The sequence below is a fragment of the Ursus americanus genome, chromosome 14, assembly GCF_024610735.1.
Source record: "Ursus americanus isolate L20-20 chromosome 14, mUrsAme1.1.p, whole genome shotgun sequence".
Taxonomy (NCBI): Eukaryota; Metazoa; Chordata; class Mammalia; order Carnivora; family Ursidae; genus Ursus; species Ursus americanus.
In genome coordinates, this window is record NC_142140.1 from 40,303,703 (window position 1) to 40,316,172 (window position 12,470).

General features: G+C 40.6%; 1 protein-coding gene across 9 annotated transcripts in view; it reads left to right on the forward strand.

Moving 5' to 3' along the window:
• Nucleotides 1-12,470, forward strand: part of MAP4 (microtubule associated protein 4) — a 176,989-nt gene that overhangs the window by 80,270 nt on the left and 84,249 nt on the right. The gene's annotated exons all lie outside the window — the stretch shown is intronic.

Sequence of the window (12,470 nt, forward strand, 5' to 3'; positions counted from 1 at the left end):
AATATGTTGACTGAATTAAGACATTGAAAAGGTTCTATGCCTAAGGTAATTTGTGTGGCATAAATAACGTTTTTAGCTTGGCAAGACATTTCTTTTTATTAAGAAGACTCAATTTAACGTTCTAAGGTATCTTTTTAAAGATTTTGTTTTTAAGTAATCTCTATACCCAGTGTGGGGCTCGAACTCAAACCCCAAGATCAAGTCACACGCTTCACCAACTGAGCCACCCAGGAGCCCTTTTAGGTTTTCTTTTATTAATAGGATTTAACACAGTCTCTTCTTAGGTTTAAAGCACAAGAATTTAAATACTATAAATAATAATTCACAAATCTCACTAACTTTCTTATAAGCACACTAGGATTAAAGCTTTTGGTGAGATGGGGACAATTCTCGGATCTTATTAGTATATTCATTTTGATGAAAGTGAGATGAGGGGCGCCTGGGTGGCTCAGTTAGTTAAGCGTCCGACTCTTGGTTTCAGCTTAGGTCATGGTCTCATGGGTTGTGAGATTGAGTCCCGTGTCTGACTTGGGGCTCAGCTGGGAGTCTGCTTGAGGATTCTGTCCTTCTGCCCCCCCCCCCCACTTGCTCTCTCTCTCTCTCTCTCTCTCTAAAAATAAAATCTTAAAAAGAAAGAAACAAACAAACCTGGCTACCATTGGATTCTTCCCCCTTGTCGACCTGATAATATGGTGGAGCTAGGAAGCTAGAGAGGGTTCTGGACAAAGACAGGACTGATGGGCTGGGCACAGAATATCAGCTTCATTTCTAAGTAATGTGTAAGAATGGATTATCCTCAATTTTATATTGATGCTATTTCCATTACACTGAAGGCTTAACAAGACTTAACCACAAATTGTTTGTGGTAGAAACGTCTGTGCTACCATGGAGGCTAAGCTGGATGCAGTATGCTAAGTGCTCCACAAATGGCAGTGTTACTGGTGGTTTCCCTTGTGAACAGACTAGGTAGTTTTTTATTGTGAGAACCATTCTGAATGTGATGTGATATCAGTCCCTCAGGTCATAACAGCAGGGTAACAGTAAAACTACTTTGTCAGAGTGTCATGACAGAAATGAGATCCTAGGTGTTTCATCACTGTCTCCTGTAGCATCAGATAAGGTGCAAAGAATTTAGCATTAGGAAAGTTCTGAGAGGAGCGCCTGGGTGGCTCAGTCGGTTAAGCCTCTGCCTTTGGCTCAGGTTATGATCTCAGGGTCTTGGGATTGAGTCCTGCATCGGGCTCCCTGCTCAGTGGAGAGCCTGCTTCTCCCTCTCCCACTCCCCCTGCTCTCTCTCTTTTTCAAATAAATAAATAAAACCTTAAAAAAAAAAAAAAGAAAAATTCTGAGAAAGCAGAAATGTGAAATCTTAGCAGAAAAATAGATCTGTAATGTTAGAGTTTCTGAGCAGCTATTATAACCAACGTCTAAATGGGCATTATAACTTATAAATGAAGCCTGAACATAAAGCTGCACACCGTGTTCCTAGACGTAGACACAGCAAGACATCCTTTCCCCCATCCTCCTCCCCGAATCCTGGAAACAAAGGTTTGGTTTCTTTCTTTCATTTTCCAGATATGAGTTGATTGTTGGAGACACACGAGTAAAATATGAACACCTTGTGTTTCTTGAAGGTTTTTGTTGTTTTTCATGTCTTTCTGGTAAAAATGTAGGACTAATCAGAAAATTCCACATATACCCACTAAAACAACATGTTACATTCCCTTCTAGGGTATTTAGGACTCCCTTGAAAACCAGCTTGTGCGCTGAGCATTTAATTGTACAGTGAGCCATTTGATTGCAGTTTCTGTTGGAGCTTGGTATTGAATAAGACAAAACAGCTTCTTCCTGAGCTTTGTGTGAATCTGTTATTCTGATACACTTTTTATTTTTATTTATTTATTTTTTAAAGATTTTATTTATTCATTTGAGACAACGAGAGAGGGAACACAAGCAGGGGCGGTGGGAGAGGGAGAAGCAGGCTTCCTGCCAAGTAGGGAGCCCCTTGTGGGGCTCGATCCCAATCACGACCCGAGCTAAAGGCAAACGGTTAACCGAATGAGCTACCCAGGTGCCCCCTGATACACTTTTTAAACCATAACTTTGGGGGCTCCTGGGTGGCGCAGCCGTTAAGCGTCTGCCTTCGGCTCAGGGCATGATCCCGGTGTTCTGGGATCGAGCCCCACATCAGGCTCCTCCGCTGTGAGCCTGCTTCTTCCTCTCCCACTCCCCCTGCTTGTGTTCCCTCTCTCGCTGGCTGTCTCTGTCAAATAAATAAAATCTTAAAAAAATAAAATAAAATAAACCATAACTCCATAACTTTGTTTATATGATTTGCTTCTCTTTATGGAGTGAAACTCCACCTTATGCCAAAAGGCATATGTAGATACAGATTTTTCTTTTTTATTTGTGATTTTATAAGTAATATATATGAATACATTATCCTTTCTGAAAGAGATTAAAGCATTATAGATAGAGCCATACTCTATCAGAAACCAGAAGAGTTTTACTCAAAGAACTAATTTTCACACACAGCTTCTGTAACTTGATCTTGTATTTTTACCTGAATGTAGACTTGAACAGGTTTTTCTTTCTTTTTTTTTTTTTTTTTTAAGATTTTATTTATTATTTGACAGAGATAGAGACAGCTAGCGAGAGAGGGAACACAAGCAGGGGGAGTGGGAGAGGAAGAAGCAGGCTCATAGCGGAGGAGCCTGATGTGGGGCTCGATCCCAGAACGCCGGGATCACGCCCTGAGCCGAAGGCAGATGCTTAACCGCTGTGCCACCCAGGCGCCCCTGAACAGGTTTTTCTGATACATCCTATGAATAATAAGGATAACTGTCATTTGTATAACCCATAGAGTTTGTAAACTCTTTTGGGATGTGTAACAGTATATCTGATTTTCATTTGAAGAAGTTGAAGTTAGGTTAATAACAGAGCTCAAAATTGAACCTAGGCTGATGAGCTCAGTGCGCTCTCTGCCACAGTATGTCATATCACAGTAGGTCTTCTGAGTGCTACCAAGTGTCACAAAGGCAGTTGAAAGGAACGGACCTTTAAAGGCCTGTTTTAAAGCCCTTTTTAGGCACTACTTTCTGAAAGAAAATCCAGGCTGAGGCAGGGCCTTTGTATGTATGTCGGTAGTTTATTTTGAGAAGTGATCCCATGGAAAAAAGAGTAGGGGACCAGGAAAAACGAAACTGGAAAGCAGAAAAGCCAATGCCATGAGGTATAACTAACTTAGTCATTTCTGTGGACAAAGTGGCCTTAATCCTGTGCCATCTCTTGGTTAATGGTTGTGCTTCTGGGTTTGTACTTTTGCAGTGCCAGGCTGCGGATGTCTCATCTCTGCTATCAGAGATGGGGTGAAGCAGAAACTCTGGTTTGGTTCAAGGGCGGTCACACCACACCTACATGCAGCTGGATGCTGCAGGTATAGGTGTGGAGTGGAAGATGGACTTTTAAGGAGGATTGGGCACAAGAGGTGTCCAGTTAACCAAGAGGTTAATTCAATGAAAAATTCGTCTGCCTATGCCTTATTATAAAGAATGGGGTTCTTGAATTCCATAGAGGGAAATTTGAAGGAATTCCACCTATCATGGAACTAATTTCCAAAGCCTAATTGTTAGAAACTATAGAACTAATCACAAAAGTTCGTTCTGGAATTTCCCATCCTAATATTTTTCTTCTTGAATTAGTTTCAGTAGTTCCTGCCTTAGGAATTTGCCCATTTCTTCTTTAATTTGTTGACATACCCTTGTTTCTAATTTTCACTTATAAACCCTTTTATTTCTGTAAGATTGGTGTTGACATCTCCTCTTGCATTTCTGAGTGTAGTAATGTGAGTCCTATCTCTTTTTCCTGATTGGTCCAATTAAAGATTTGTCAAATTTGTCCATCTTTTCAAAAGATCAACTTTTGGTTTTATTGAGTTTTCTCTATTTTTCTCTTTTCTACTTCATTTATTTTCACTCTCATTTTATTATTCCCTTTCTTTTGCTTGCATTGGGTTTAGTTTGCTCTTCTGGTTTCTTAAGGTGGAAAGTTATGTTATTGATGTGTGATTTTTCTTTACCCCCCCCTTAATGTAGGTATTTTTATAGCTATAAATTTCCCTGTTAGCGCTGCATTAGCTGCATCTCATAAATTTGGGTGTGTTTTCATTTTCATTCATCTTAAAAGTATTTTCTGATTTCCTTGTGATTTCTTTGACCTATTGGTAATTTAAGAGTATGCTGTTAATTTCCACATATTTGTGAATTTCACAAACTGTCTTCTGTTGTCATTTCCTAATTTCATTCCATCATAGTTATATAACATAGTTTTTATGATTTCAGTCCTTTTAAATATATTCAGGCTTGTTTTATGGCCAAACATATGGTCTGTCCTAGAAAATGTTCCATGTGTACTTGAGAAGAATGTATATTCTGCTGTTGTTGCATGGGATGTTCTATAAAATGTCTGTTAGGTCTAGTTGGTTTATAATGTTGTTCAGGTCTTCTGTTCCTTATTGGTGTTCTAGTAATTGGTATTCTATTAATTATTGAAAGTGGGGTATTAAAGTCTACAATAATCATTGTTGAACAGTCTTATTTCTCAGTTTGGTTAGTTTTTTATTCATGTATTTTAGGGCTCTTAATGTTTTAAAGGAGAAACAGAATTAACTCTTAACATGGCTTTTATGTTGCTCATGGATTAACTCCTTTTGAAAAATTCTAGGGTGTGGATAAAAGGATGTATACAAATGATTACTACGACAGTGAGCTTCTAGGAGCTTCCAAAGCAGCAGCAAAATGTCAGTCACTGGTAGGAAGTCACTGAATGATCCAGCAATCCCACTTCTGGGTATATACCCCAAAGAATTGAAAGCAGAGACTTGAACATATTTATATACGCGTGTTCACAGCAGCATTATTCACAATTCCCAAAAGGTGGAAGCAACCCATATGCCCACTGATGGATGGATGGATAAATAAAATGTGATATATGCATACAGCGGAGTGATATTCAGCCTTAAAAAAGAAAGAAAATTCTAATACATGCCCCAACATGGATACACCTTGAAGAAGACATTATACTAAGTGAAATAAGCCAGTTACAAAAGAGCAAATACTGATTCTACTTATATGATTAGTCTTATATGAGGTACCATATAGAAATAGTCAAATTCATAGAGACAGAAAGTGGGGGACAGAGTTTAAGTTTCACAAGACAAAAAAAGTTCTGGAGATGGATGGCAGTGATGTTTGCATAACATTGTGAATGTACTTAATGCTATTGAACTGTACACTTAAAAATGGTAAAAATTAAAAAATGGTAAAAATAAGAAATGGTAAAAATAAATAAGCTAGCTCAGTAAAAAAGGTGCTTTTCAACTTAACCATCATGTACACGACAGACCTCTTTAGAATCAAAGTAATGCTTTATATATTAGCTGTCTTGTGGATTTGTTCTAGCTTGTCCAGTCGCAGAGAGAAATACACAAATATGTAAACATTACTTAAATGCTAAAGAGTTATAAGGAGTATTTGGTAAGAACAGATGTGTAATAATAGTTAAATTCCACGAGGAGTTTGGATGAGAACTAGGGAAATTTGAATTAGAACTTGAAATCTCCATTTGGATATGAAGTGGACATCTCAAAATTGAGGTGTCCTAAACTGAACTGATTCTACCCCCCCACCCCCAAATCAAAACAAAACAAACAAAAACCAAAACCTACTTCTCCATTCATTAAATGGAAGGAATGTTCTTCTAGTTGCTCAGCCTAAACGTTTGGCTTCCCTATCTCTTTATTTTGCACCCCACATCTAATTTGTCAGAAAAAGCAACTGGAACCTGACCACTTCTCACCACCCCCACTGTCTTTCCCTGATTGGACCCACCCCCTCTCACCTCAACTACCGTAATAGCCCCCAAATTAGTCTCCCACCTCCATTTGTCTGCTCCCTATAGTGTATTCTCAACAGCATCCAGAGTGGTCCTGTATATAGATCATGTTGCTCTTTTGCTTAAAACCCTGCCAGTGGTTTCCCATCTCAAGTAGCCACTTGTCAAAGCCAAGTCCACAAGGCTGTGTGATACCCCTGTCACCCGTCCCCTATGTTAGCTTTGCTTCCTTGGTGTTCTTGCTGCTGTTACTGAACAAGCCAGGTGGGCCCTTACCTTGGGCTCTTTGGCTCTGAGCCCTGGCTATTTTCTCTGGATTGTTCTTCCCTCAGATATAAGATACTCATAGTTCATTCTGTAGCTTTTCAGTGAGGCCTTCTCTATTCTATCTAAAATTATACCCCTTCTGTTTTTCTCTCCCAACTTCTTTGCTTTCGTTTTTCCCCACGGTACTTGTCACTTTATAATTCGTACAGTTTAATGGTTTATCTTGCTTATTGTCTGACTTTCCCCACTAGAGGATAAATATTATGACAGGGATAGGGTTTCTGTTTTGGTCACTGCTGTGGCCCAGCACCTAGAAGAGTGTTTGGCACCGTAATATGTGCTCAGTAGCTATTGAATGAATCATCTTGTTGAATGTGTAATTAAAAAAAAAAAAATCCTGAAGGAAAGAAATGTGTCTCTGAGAAAGTCTGTCCTAAGTTGGCAGTGATATTTCTACTAAGATGGAAGGGTTGGAAGGACGTAAAGAAAAGATGCCGTAAAGTAGTAGGTGAAGGGGGTACGGGGAGGGTGCTCTCTCTGGAGCAGAAGGGTGTTTCTGTCATTGCACATTTCCTGCTCCTGCTAAAGGATATCGGGCCTTCCCCCCGTAGAATCCCTTGCTGTGTTTCTGCAGCATGTAAGATGTGTAGCAGGCAGTTTTTAATTTATCCAGGATACAGGTAGATGTATCCTCTCCTGTCTTTGGGGGCAAAGCCCACATATGTGTTATTTAGCCCATTTGCCCTGGTGTTACTCCCAGATCCCTAACAATGTTACATTTACAGTGACTTTCCACCTTCCTATTTACCTAACACATTTTCATGGCTAAAATGTCACCGAGGCTGAAAAAAATACTTGTAATAATAAAGGCTTGTGCTGCGATCTCTCTATGCTATTGAAGAAATCACAAGCTTCTGTCTAGACCATAATGGCTGTTGCGTTTAATGTGGAGAAGAGCAGTGGCCCCCTTGCTATTTTGTGTATAAACAAAATGATAATCTGACTTGAATTTTGTATATTGTGACGTGCCATGGCAGTTTGATCATACTTCCTTCTTCTCTTAACCAGCATCTTTCTCTGAGCAGATGGTTCTCTCTGTTTGTTTCAGGCTTTACATGGGAAAAGAAATTTAAGAGCAAGGCCACATATAATTGCAGTAATTTTTGTCAGGTATCAATACATGTCTTTCTGGAAACAAGTCCCTCTTAGTGATTTGTTTAGATTTGAGAAAGCTGTGGGAAGAGCAGGCATAAGATCTACCCCCATAAGCTTGGGTCTCTTGGGCAAGTTATTTGCCCTCCTTGAGCTGAAGTTTCCTCTTCTGTAAAAGGCGAACTAATAATATAAGAATTGTTTAGGTTAACAGAGAGAAAATAATGTTGGTGCTTTGTAACATGGTGGAAGGGGTTAATAAATGTCAGATATATGAGGATGATGATTAATGTCCACATCAAAAATCCTTACAGGTCCAACCCAGGAAATGGTTTGGCCAATAAATCACTCTCTGTTTGGCCATCAGCCCCCTTTCCTATTTAAATGATTATATAACAGTATTTTAATTGGATGTAACTAGAACATGTCTGGTGTCCACTGTGTGTTTGGAGATGCTCTATTTCTAGAGGACAGAATTGAAGGTGACTCTTTAAATGAATTCCAGGCAAACTGAAGGAAAGGCTTTTGTTTTGTTTCTTGTGAGAAAACTAACTTAGGACTTTGTCACTGCAAAAACCTGGCATGGCTGAGTCTCCGGTAGGTTCTCAGCAATTTAAAATGAAGTAAGAAGACGTAAAGCTGTGCAGATTGGAAATGTAAGTACTGATGTTCGACCCCTTACAGGTCTTCATGAAAGAGTTCTGCTCTCTGGTTAATAACAGTTAATATTTCTGGTCTTCGGTTTTTCTGTGGAAAATAAAGAGGTGTTTTGTTGTTGAAACAGCTGCTGCTGTTACTGGTGCTGAACAGAAAGATACAGTATGTTCTTTCCTGCACATGATAGCCTTTTGATTAGAAATTAACATGTGCCTTCTGATTTATTTTCTTTGGTTTAAATGTCATTCTTTTCCCCATTTTTTCTAGCCATCTCAACAGTTTTTTAACTCTTTCAATATGCATATCAGTCAGGGTCTAGTCAGGAGATAAACCACACAGTAATTTAAACAGGGAATTAACTTTTAAAGGGTAAAGAAAACTAAGAATACACGAATAGCAGATACAGGAAACAGTTACTACCTCCAGGACTCAGCAGAGTACCCAAGGAAAGAGAAATTTGGAAGAGTGCTCTTCTCCCCCAAAGCTGGTTTCTTACCTTACATGTCTTCAGTGGATGGTAAAGATGTTTGTTGAGTTGATATAAACCAAGGTTGGCAAACAGGAATCTATACATGGAGGTACTGCTGAATCACCAGATGGACAGCTTTGGGTCACTGGTGGAACTTGCTTGGGAAGATGCTCACGTGAGTGCCCACTAAAACACCAGCAGAGCACCGTGGGAACAAGAAGATGGAAAAGCACAAAGGAAGCAGGAAGAGAAGCCCCTTCCCCCAGCACCCTCTACTAAGCTAATATGCCAGCTGATAAGAGGAGAAGCGTTCACAGGGTCCAGATCCATTATCACAAGCAAGGCAACAAAGGGAAGATTTGAGCCTAAGAGGCAGTACATTGGTAACTGTCACAGTCTACCCCTTTGGCTACTTAGCTTCCATATGTACTTTTCTCCGTGCATTTGAGCTCTCATATATCAATGGAACAACTCTTATATTTCCGCATAACAAGATAGAACTCTCTCTCATAGAGAAGTTCTCATCCTTTTCCCAAACGAGAAGATGCTTAGTCACTGTAGTCACTGTCTCCTTGCTGGACGTATTATTCACCCCTAAATCACAGTTCACTGAATATTCTGTTGTCAAGAGACTGATTGCAGAGTTAACCTTTGGCAACTTATAATGGGAAGAAGGAAGAGCAGAAGAAAAATGGTTAGACTGTACAAATAAACACAAAATAGAACAAAGAGAAAATATGCAAAGCCATCACAGTTCTCGTTTCTGTAATTAGTCGTGAGACCATAATTGACATCTATGTCTTTTTAAAAAAAGATTCCATTTATTTAATTTGAGAGAGTGAGTGAGGGGAGAGGGGGAGAGAGAGAGAATCTCAAGCAGACTCCCCACTGAGCTTGGAGCCCCACGGGGCTCAATCCCACGACTCTTGAGATAATGACCTGAGCTGAAACCAAAAGTCGGATGCTTAGCTGACCACCCAGCCGCCTGATAGCTGTGTCTTCTATTCCTGTTTCCCTTGCACTCAGCCAGAATCTCAGCTGGCTGAAGTTCTTTACTTACTTGAAATCACCCAGATTTTCATTTGCTTAGTAGTTTGGCCTTTTTGGAGTAGCTCTAGTATTCCATTAACTTTATTATGAGCATAGAAGTATTAGAGGTATCTCAATGAATCCCCTGGGTTCCAGACATAGTCTTCCAGTAATCTAATTTCCCCTGGATAATCAGGCTCAGTCTTCCCAGCCAGTAAAGTAACCCCCTTTTCTGCATTTTGGTTCAGTGGAATAAGGAGTCCCAAATGGATGATGTTGTCTTTCAACTAAAAGTGTAACTGACTCTTCAGTAAGCAATGCCATCTTTTAATTAGGACAGCCATTCTGGGTGATGGAATGTAATAATACCAGTTAATTCCATGGGCATGGACCCATTTTTTTTTTTTTTTTAACTTTGCTGTGAATTGACTTTCTTGGTTAGAGGCAATCCTTAAAGAGTTTCATGTTGGTGGATCAGGCATTTTGCGAGTCCACGGCTGGTGGTGCTGACAGAAACATTGTAGGCAGAGAAGGCAAATTTATATCCAGAATACATGTCTGTTTCAGTAAGGACAAATCTCTTCCCTTTCTCCATGATGGAAGATGTTTGGTCTAATCAACTTGCTACCAGGTAGCAAGTCTCTCTGGGAATGGTGCCATATTGGGAGGCTTAGTGTTGGCTTATGCCATTGACAGATTACACACCTGGCAGCAGCTTTAGCCAGGTCAGTCTTGTTTAAGGGAAGTCCATGTTGTTAAGTCCATGCGTAACTTCCATCCCTGCCACCATGGCCGCCTTTTCATGGGTCCACTGAGGAAGCACTTTGGTGGCTGGGGAAAGAAGTTGACTGATATACATATGTATGTCATTCTGTTGACTGGGGTTATGAAGAGCTTCCTCCACAATGACTGCTCTTTAGTGATTATTCACATGGGGCACAAATATTTTAGTCTGTGCTCATTGTGAGAGATTTGTCCACCGGTATTTTCCCCAGATTTCCTTGTCACCATTTCCCTCCAAGTCTTTAACCAATCAATAAAATCCTTCATACTTGTTTATAATCAGTGTGAATCTGTGCTCTGACCATCTCACTCCAGGCAGAGGGAACAATCAATGTACTGTTCAAAGTTCTCCCCACTGGGAGGGTTGTAACAACAACCACTGTCCTTCAGGGTTACCTTTAAGGGAGGCTGTGTGCTGTATTTGTACCAGTGTATTTTGCAGACCCATGTACAAACCAGACTTTGGTTTTTTTTCTCTATTCAGCTAATCTTAATGAAGTTCTTAGGAGGCCGTTGGCATGGGTTAAGGGAGAAGAGGCGATGTGACAGGAGTCAGTGTTGCATCAGGTGTCTGAGCAGCCTGCTCACGTGACTTACTCATATTTTTGGACCTGCTTGAATTTAGTCTCTTACTTATCATTTCCACTTGATGATAGATTGGTACTGCATATGCCTGACTTTACGGCCAGGTGGGTTAGACAACATCCAGTTCATCGTGAGAAGCTCAGGTTATGTGGTCACATTATGCCCACTTTCAGGCATTTAGTCTCTGCCAACAGCCAATAGCAAGCCTGAACCTATTTCTGAAAAGGTGAATAGTTGTCTGCAGAAGAGAATATAGATTTTTTCAAATTCTAGAAGTTTGGACTGTGATTCTCTTATTCTTGCTTGCTAGAGGCCCCATTCAGCATCCCTGTTTGCCATGGACGCTTCAAGTATCTTGGATCAACCGGATCATAAGGCGCAAGTGGCAGACCAGCTTGAACTGCAGTCCAGACTTGCTGCAGAGCCTTCTCTTGCTCTGGTCCTCACTCTAAATGGTTAGCCTTTTAGGTACTTTGTAGAGGGATTAAAGGACACTCAGATGTGGTATTTGTTGCCTACAAAATCCAAAAAGGCCTACTAAGCAGTGTATCTCTTTTTTCATTGTTAGTGTTGTGAGTTGTTGCAACTCACTGTTTACCTTGGAAGGGAAATCTTATGAAGGGCCCTTGAGTTTTTGTGGTTTATCTCGTGTCCCCTTAGTTTGCATATGTCTTACTAAGCATCTGTATTTGTTCCTTCCTACACATCAGACCCATTTCGCATAATGTCAGTATGGTGGGCTAGTGTGATATTTTTTGGAATTCCTTGAGGTTCAGCACCTCTGGGCTGTATTAAGGTAGAATCGATGTAGCTCTGAGGCAAAGCTCTCACAAGCGTGTAAAGGCAGGCAAAAGCCAAGTGCTTCTGGTGGTACTTGCAAGTTGGTATTGGAAACAGACATTAGCCAGGTCAGGAACTGTGTACCAAGTACAAGGACTATGTTGATTTGCTCCACTGAAGATGCTGCATTGGGCATCAGCTGCCAGGTGGGGACCTGACAGGTTAGGTCCTAATAACGTCCTAATTAAGTTTAGGATAGAGTTCATTCTCTGAGATCCCTCTGACTTCTGCCCTGACCAAACTGCCAGGTTAATTGTGGATGTGATAGATACCACTGCATTTGTTTTTTTCAAGTCTTTGATAGTGGCATTAATGTCTTTAATTCTCTTGGTTGGGTGGTGTTGCTTCTGGTTCAGTATCGTGGTAGGGAAGAGAAATTCTAGGGGGTTCCCACTTAGCCCTTCCTGTTATTTGTCAGTTGGGTTAGCCAATTAGTAATGTGTGTGTGTGGAAGAAGCCAGTGTGGGAGTTCTGCCAGTTGCCAAGTATGTCTGTTCCCAGTTTTGGGTTTTTCTTGTTGTTGTTGTTGGGTATGTTTGTCTTGTTTTCTTGTTGTTGTGTTGTTGTTGTTGTTGTTGTTGTTTTGAGAGAGTGCATGGATGTGAGCAGGGAGGAGGAGAATCTTTTTTTTTTTTAAAGATTTTATTTATTTGAGAGAGAGAGAGCGAGAATGAGCAGGGGGAATGGCAGGGAGAGAGGGAGAAGCAGATTCCCTGCTGAGCAGAGAGCGCCACGTGGGGCTCCATCCCAGGAACCCCTCCCACCCTCCCACCCCCCCCCAATCCCGACCATGACC